The sequence below is a fragment of the Balaenoptera musculus genome, chromosome 14, assembly GCF_009873245.2.
Source record: "Balaenoptera musculus isolate JJ_BM4_2016_0621 chromosome 14, mBalMus1.pri.v3, whole genome shotgun sequence".
NCBI lineage: Eukaryota > Metazoa > Chordata > Mammalia > Artiodactyla > Balaenopteridae > Balaenoptera > Balaenoptera musculus.
In genome coordinates this window covers 50,920,646-50,929,188 of record NC_045798.1, presented here as the reverse complement: position 1 = coordinate 50,929,188, position 8,543 = coordinate 50,920,646, and the positions used below count along the sequence as shown (strand labels likewise).

General features: G+C 49.1%; 1 long non-coding RNA gene across 1 annotated transcript in view; it reads right to left on the bottom strand.

The window, feature by feature from the left end:
- The window catches only part of LOC118906654, a 78,857-nt gene that overhangs the window by 4,975 nt on the left and 65,339 nt on the right, over positions 1–8,543 (bottom strand). The gene's annotated exons all lie outside the window — the stretch shown is intronic.

The following is an 8,543-nucleotide window of genomic DNA, read 5'->3' as shown; positions in this document are numbered from 1 at the left end:
GTCACACGGGGTCAGTCCTCATTCTGGGCCTTGGCCTCTGAATCAGCCTCTCTTCCCTTCCCGGCCTCCAGAACCGAGAGAGATACGTCTGTTAGTTAAGCCACTGAGTGGTCTGTGGCATTTAGAGCAGCCCCGGCCCCTTTCTGGAGGTGTGGGGTATGACCATTGTCACCCCTTCCAAGCAGGATGTCTGTCCTGGTACACAATGCTGCCTGCTCCAGAACAGGGCCTGCTTCCCATCCTCCGAGAAGAGGAAGCTCCTGGGCCAGGAGAAGGAGACGTGCTCCAAGCTTCTCTGAGCCCCATTCCCACAGGTCTCTGGGGGGCGACAGTGGAACCAGACCCTGGGGCTTCTGGGCCAGAGCTGCCTGTGCTTTGGGTGGGTTAGGCCCCCAGGTGCCTTTGCTTTCTGAGGGAAAGCCCCTCCTGCACCCCTCTGGGCATAGAGAAAGGAAAAACAAAGCCGAGAGTCAGCTGGGGGCCAGCCTGCTGGGCAGGTGGCAGCTGCCGGGAACCTGGCTTTTCCTTTCCTCCGGGTGGGCGCGGCAGCCCCTGTGTCATTCAGCCCCTTCCCAGCAGCTGGTGGGGAGAGTGGGAGGGGTGCGGTGTGGCTTCTCCCTCCCCCACGGAAAGGGACTGAGGTGAGGCCGGGAGCGCGAGGACCTTCTTTCTCTAAGCCCGTGAGCTCTGAAGCCCTGGAGCCTGCGGCGCGGGGTCCTCAAGCCTCAGTGCTAACGGAACCACCCGAGGCCCCGCTGTCACACAGACAGGGGCCCATCCCCCAAGGGTCTGATCCAGAGATCGGGGGTGGGGCCTGAGAATTTGCATTTCTAACAAATGATTCTGATGTTGCTGGCCCCAGGAACCGTACTTTGAAACCCACTGCTGACACGGAAGTTCTCTGCAAGACCAGAGGCTGCTTCCTGGGTTCCCACTCTCGCTCCTGCGTCCCCTGCCTGCACTCAGCCTAGGAAACCCCCATGGAGCGAGTGAGTCGAGGGCCCTTCTTGCCTTGCTTCCACCTTCTATGACACGAAGAACACTTGGGGCAGGTGCACTTCTCTTCCGTGAAGACCCCCCGTTTGGACCATGCCCCACGATCCTAACCGTTTCTAGAAATGGAAATTCTAATCATTTCTAACACTGCTTGCTAGCCGCTACCTCAGTCCTGATTTCAGACTCCCCTGGGCCAGGTCCAGGAGGAAAAAGGATCCCTGCCTGGCACACGGCCACCGGGGGGGTCCCACAGACCCCTGCAGGCCTCTCAGGGTTTGAGGGGGGTGGGTGTGCACCAGAGCCCCCCGTCAGAGTCACCTGGGACCTGTTAAAATGCAGATTCCTGGGCCACACCCTACACCTTCTAATCAATGCAGGGAGTGGGGCCCAGGCATCTGCATTTGACAAGTATCCCAGCGTGCCTGTGACGCACAGGAGGTTGAGACCGCCGCCTTCCGCAGGCAGAGGGGAAGCACGTGTGCTGGACACCTGGCTCCCTTCTTTCCTGTTCCCCTGCCAGGCCTTCCTTGCCAGCCCTTATTTTGGCCAGAGAGCTGAGTTCTGAAGGTCAGGTCACTTCTCTCACCCCAAGCAACAGGGATCCAGGCTGAGCCAAACTAAGCTTCGAGCTGTGAGCAGCTCCAAGAAGGAGTCCTCCCACAGGTTCTGAACAGGCAGGTAACTTGGTGCTGAAACAGCCCTCGCTGTGCATGCCTGGTCCAGCGGTTCTCAGCCCCGCTGTATGTTAGCATCACCTCTGCAGGGAGACAGAGGGGTGTAGAGGGAGGTGTCAAAATCCACAGGGATTCGGATTCAACTGGCCTGAGCTGGGAGGGGGCAGGGGGTGTGCTGCCGGGCATAGTATTTTTTAAACTCCCCAGATGCTGCTGATGTGCAGCCAGTGTTGAGACCCTTGCTGCAGCTGCAAAGAGAGTATTTCCCGTGGGGTATGGGGTATGTTTTCTAATTCACAGATCAGCTGGCTCTGTACACCCAGGCTCATGGGCAGTTTGGAAGGGGGTTCCTGTGTGTGTGTGTGTGTGCAGGGGTGTGTGTGTCTATTTAGGATTCCTTTTTACACAGCTCCCCAGCACTGGAGTCAGAAACACAAATGTCACTTAAGATTCCTCCCTGCTCCATATTCATCCCTCATGTTCAATCCGACCCAAGCCCCATTTTTCTCACACTGATATTTCTCTTCTTTCAGGTCTGTTCCTGCCTGACCTCACTTCCTGTCTGGATGTTTTCAGTGTCCTCTTAAGTGCTCTTTCCAACAGTCTGACCCCCACCCCTCTGCTTTCCCCTCTGCTGTCAGAGGGCCTTTCCACAACTTTGGATGAACTTGACTTTGCCCATCACGGCACATCCACTCACTGGTGATTTGTCTGAGATACCTTGTCATTTCTGGCGCTGACCTGTAGTATCCAAAGGATGAACTCGGTCCTTTAAAAGAGAAAACAGTTGAAAAACCAGATTGTTTTCATAAGACCAAACTGATGTCCAAGCTGCTCTGAGTGGAGTTTGACTCTTTCCCAATATCTGATACTTGTCTTTAATAGGAAGAAAGCAATCTACTATTGGGAACAGTTTAGAACTAACTACCTGTAATGTTGGACAAATGCTTTCGAGAGCTGAGGGCAGTCTGTGTGGATGAGAAGGACCCATTTTGTCCCCATCTCCCAAGTTAAAGCACGCATCCATCTGGATTTTGAATGTGTTTTGTAACTGGGCTAAAAGTATTTTCAATGAGAAATGTCTCACTTCTGAATCCATGGCCATCAGAAAGCAATACCAGATACTTGATGCTGTTTCCAGCAACCTATAACTGCGAGTTGGGAATGCTTAACTTAGCAAAAACAAAAGGTAAGGAAAGAAACTGATGGAGTACAGAGTAAAGAAACCAGAACAAAGAGGACAGATACCTTGGGAAGAGACTGAAAATGATGTCCTCTTGCAAATGCATGAAATGATTAGTGATATTTAAAATAATGTTCTATCTGGTAGGAATGTGCAAGCCTTATTTGGATCCTGATTCAAACAAAAAGAAATTAAAACATTTTTGAAACAATTGGAAATTTGATATTTGATGATTTTTAGGAACTCTTATGAATACTTTTAGTTGTGATAATGGTCTTGTCATGTTAAAAGAAAGGATTCATATCTTTTAGAAACACATACTGAAATATTTATGGATGGAATGATGTGCTATCTGGGATGTGCTTCAGGATAATACGGGAGAGAGGAAGTCGGTGTGAGTAGTGCTGAAGCAAGATTGGCCAGTAACTGTTGAAGCTGAGTGATGGGTACACAGAGGTTCATTACACTATTCTACTTTCATAGGTGTTTGAATTTCTTCATAATAAAAAGGTTTTCTTTAGAATATGATGTTTTTATTACAAAAAAATTGTGATGAATTTTTACCTAAAATTGGTGGTCTGCAGGAACATAAAGGGGCTTATGGAAGCTGAAGGTTTGAGAAATGCTGCTGAATGGTACATGGTCTTAAATAGAGGGAATACCCAATTCCCAAAGCATTTCACAAAGAATAGGTTGGAAGAAAAGAACAACACGTCAGGTGAAGTTGTCCTCAAGACGTTGGTTAATAGAGGTCTTCGTTGTGAGTTCCGTTGTCCTGGAGGGCTATAAGAGTATTTCCCATGTAGGGGTAGGCGTGGGAGTAGAGAGACTAAAGACATCAGCTTCTAGTTCCTTCTGAGGAATAAATAAAACGTACTAGAGTGGGTTTGGGATGCATTAAAATGACTGTGGTTTGAGAAAATACCTGTTGATCTACTTCCTGATAGAATCTGCAATGTTTATACATCCGTACAGAGAAGAAAATTAGATCTTCAAAGAACTAAGCACCTGGACAAACTGTTTTAGTTGAAGGAACTGCTTTCACAGAATTTGAACTACATTTATGCTTCTGTGCCTAGATTTAGGAACTGTATTGAAAGAAGTGAGGAGACACAGTCCTACAGAAATCCCTGTTGCATCTGTTGCAGAAATAGCCCTGAGGGCCCCCCACTGCCCTGCAGGGTTAAGCCTCCTAGTTTGGCACCCAGACATGGAGCCTGATAGCCTAGGTTTGAATCTCATTTCTACAACTGACTAACTCTCTGGTCTTGGGCAAACTACTAACTTACTCTCAAATTCTCAGTTTCCTTATCTGTAAAATGAGTGTCGTAATAATATCCCCCTGACATGATTGCCAGGATCAAATGAGAAAATGTCAGAAGAGCATTTAACTCAGTCCCTGGCCCACATGCAAACTGTGAACCGTGATCCCTCACCTCTCCCTGGTCTCTGTATTAAAAAGGCGGATCTTTTTCTGACTTGCCGATATGCACCTTCTGCCTGATTATTCTGTCTCTTTTCTTTGGCTTCTAGGACTCTTAGGTCCGAATTCGCAGCCCACTTGTAGTAACTGAACAGCATCGTCTGACAGACACTCCTGTGTGCTCATCTTATTGCTGCTCTATCAGTTATTTTCCTTGTCTTCTTCCTTACTTATCATGGTCATTTAGTCCATCCTTTATTCTGTGTATTTTTATAAGCTGTCTCAACTTTTTTATGGAGCAAGGGAAGGGGTAAATAACTAGCTAAGTAAATAAGTGATCCGTGGCTGAGGCCGGGGAGGAGAGGAGTCGCAGCGGGGTTGGTGAGGGGGCGATAGAAACCACTCACTGGACCTCTTCCAGACCATTCTTGCTTTCTGCCTTCCTTGGTATCCACCATGTCTGCTGCCACTGTTTGTTGTAATAATGGGCCGGGAAACCCTCAAGAACAAAAGTAGGCCAAGTTGCCTACTTGTGTTGGTGACAGGATTCGGTGGGAAAATGGGGGCATCTCTCTTCCCACTACACACACGGAGCCCCTGGATTCAACCTGGTTTTCTTCCATGACTCCGCGGCCTCTGTCCACTGGTGCTTGTGTTCCAACTGCAGACAAAGGCTTTCCCGGGAAGGGGCAGCGTTTTCCTGGCCAACAGGATGCTGAGTGCTGACAGGCGCACAGTATGCACCAAACACGTCGCTCTCCTCTGCTGGGGTCAGGAAGATGAGTCACCTCCAGCAGCCCGGGGGACTCAGAGCCTCGGATCTTCCCAGTAATGTCCTGGGCTTTTGCAATGTGGAATACTGCAAGGGCTTTTTTCAGGGATCCAGCTGAGGCCTTGGTGACCGATTTCTCCCCTAATAACAACTGGGGAGGAAACTGCTAACTAGAGATAAAGATAAGAGAGTTTCTGGTCTTTTCAATACCAGACCTTGAAAGTGAGGTGTCCCCAAAGCACACACTAGCACAATTCCCCCAAACTCCTTGCTTGCCTGCCTGGAAGGTTTTGTTAAAGAAACAATAACCTAAGTGTGCCCACTCATTACCATTCTCTCTGAAATTCGACGCCGCTATTTCTTTGCTTATGGAGTGGCGGAGGGCCAGCCTGTGGCTCAGCCTCAGAGGCAAACACGGCTACAGGGGCAGAGGAGGAAGGCAAGGCAGAACTCCAGGGAGGGAAGGCGTCAGTGGGTCTGGGGGCAAAGGCAGCCCTCGCGGTAACACTGCCTGGCCAGGGCCCTCCGCAGAGAACACTGTGGGCGCTCTCTCAGAAAGCTGATGTCCTAGGTCTACAGTGAGGTTCATCTTTTATTTTGTAAGAAGCCTTTTTATTTACCTTTTTTTTTCTTCTTTATCTTTTTTCTCTAATTTAGTGAATAGGGAAAAAAACATCCACTATACAAAAAGTCAGATATAGACACGAAAAAGCACATATGGTATATTGCTAAGTGAATTTTTAAAATCACAAAACCATAGACAAACCCCATTTTTGTAGTGGCAAAAGAAATCAGTGAGAAGGGGTGTGAAATGATTCATGCCAAGGAGTTAACAGTTGCCTCCTTTGGAGAAGGGTGGGGATTTGGGGAAGGAGTGATGAAGGAGGGGAAGTTTTTACTCTGAAATTTTGGAATTTTTGGAAAGGACACATAGTAATTTTAAAAGAGCAAAAAGCTCAATTTGGGAGCTCTGGGTTGGGAGTATTTCCCGCAGGCAGAGCTCAGGCTCGTCCTTGAGGGTGGACGCTCCTCCCCGTGTTGCCTCGGTCCGTGAGGGAAGTCCCCACCTCCCCACCCCATCCATCAGCATGAGGGACCCTCTCTGCCCCGCTCCAAGTCGGGAATGCTGGCTCCCCCTGACAGCGCAGGGATTGCACTTAGCGGAATGCAAACGGTATCTCCATTTAATGCTCACGACGCTCCTGTGAGGCGGGTAGAGCAGCATGTCCTCTTCACGCCTGCGGAACCTGAAGCCCAAGAGGAGAAAGTGCACGGCTACCTGGAGGCAGCGAGGGCAGCGAGCCAGGCCCCTCCATCCAGGCCCGGGGGTCCTTTCAGCCCCTGCTTCCTCTGGCAGGGGGCTGGCCTGGAGCTACCTGAGGAGAGCGAGACGGAGCACAGGGACCCCGCCTGGATGAACCACGAGAACGCCGAAGTGACCGTCAGGACTGGTCCGTGGCGGCGAACTCTGTGTGCAACCTGGTGGCCACCGTGCCCAGATATGTAGTCAAACAGCAGTCTAGGAGTCACTGTGAGAGTATTTTTTAGATGAGATTAACATTTAAACCAGTGAACTTCGAGTAAAGCACTTTACTCTCCATAATACGGGTGGGACTCACCCAGTCAGTTGAAGGCCTTCAGAGGAAAAGATGGAGGGCCCTGGAAGAGAAAATCCTGCCTTCAGGCTGCCTTTGGACTCAAGCTGCCGCCTCAGCTCTCCCCTGGATCTCCGGCCTGCTGGCCTGCCCTTCACACTGCCGTCTTGCCAGCCCCACTATCACGTGAGCCAATTCCCTGAAATAAATATCTCTCTCTCTCTACATGTATACACACATCCAACTGGTTCTGTGTCTCTGGAGAACCCTGACCAGTACACTTTCTCTAAAGGAGAAGACTGGGTGGACACATTTCTTCTAAACTACCTTTCACTGGCATCACCACACCCAGCAGTGAGGCTTGCGCAACGTACATGCTTCACAAGTAATTGAGTGAGAACCAACAGCTAGGCGGAAAATGCTTCATGGCTTTGCCAGATATGATATTTATTTAAACTACTGCTTTGTTCCCGTCTAAGTCATTGGATCTAATGGAAAAGAACAGAAATTGACTGGACTAAATCAAGGGTGGGAGGGTGGGAGTGATGAGTGGTGAGGTACCTTCCATTTCTGAAGAGTCTGTGACCCAGGATCATTCCAGAAACTATAGCTTCTGTCTTGTCTTTTAAATCAGAGTAAATGGGGTCTGGCGGGGCCAGAAGCAGATCTCTAAGCCAGGCACTGCTTCCTCTCGCTCCCACCCCATGCACAGGTCCCTCCGTAAGGAAGGGCCCAACCCCATTCTATCTACACATGCCCTCACCGTGGGCAAACACTTCCTGTTACCTATACACAATGCTGAGACCAGCGTGAACTCATTTAGGTGCCTAGCAGTATCTGCATTTTACAAGAGCTGGGAGAAGAACCCAGAGAAACAGCTCCTAACTGGGGGGCATCACTACTCCAATTTTAACCATGAAGGAGACTGAGGCCCAGGGATATTGGGCTGTCTGCCCAGGGCTGCACAGGAGTCATGGTCCAAGCTGGTCATGAGGCTGCCGGGAAGGAGAAAGGTGTCTGGGAGGATGTGCCCTGGCTTCTCTGGAGTCCTCATTCACCAAGCCTCACCACTTCTTGAGGAGCAGATCCTGAGGAAGGGATGGAGACTTGGCACCCTGGCTTTACCGCAGAACTGTGTCCTGGATATGGAAGAGTGCTTCTTAATTCCCATTTAAATTTCTGGCCTAATGTCTCCTTTCAAATAAGTTGCGTCCAACACAACATTTCATTTCCCACAACGTGGCAAGCTCGTTCCTTGTCTGCTACAGCTTGGAGAGTTCCCTCATCCCTCAGCACTCAGCTTAGCGGTTACCTCCTCCAGAAAGCTTCCCTGTCACACACACACCCCCGCTAGCTCTGGTGGTCCACAGGCTCCATGCTAGATGCCTTGCATGGTCACCAGGCTGAGCCCTTTAAGGGCAGGGAGCCTGACACTGAGAGCATCTGGCACATGGTAGAGCTTGGTAAACATCTGATGACTAAACCATGGAGAGAGTAGAAGTGAGTACACTCAGGAATATTTCCTCTTTTAGGGAAAAACGACTAGAAATTACTAATCATCTTGCGTGATACATAGTGGGCATTCAATGTTTATAGAATAATTCTTAAAAGTAAGAGGGTTGTGCTCAGAATAAATACCCTCTGACTTAAGTTATGCTGTGGGGATACTAGGCAGTCTCACTGTAGTTTCTGGGTAAAAATGTCAATGGCCATGAAGAGAATGTTTTCAATTTTAAGTTTTCCTTCCATACATTTTCTAAAACCACCATAATGTCTTGTTGCTTATCTAGAATCTAGTAATTAGCACAAAATTTAGCCCCAAATTATGTATTAGAGGTATTTTAAACTTGAAATTGAATATGACAGGATTCCAGAGGCCTGCCAATTATCTAGGATAAAT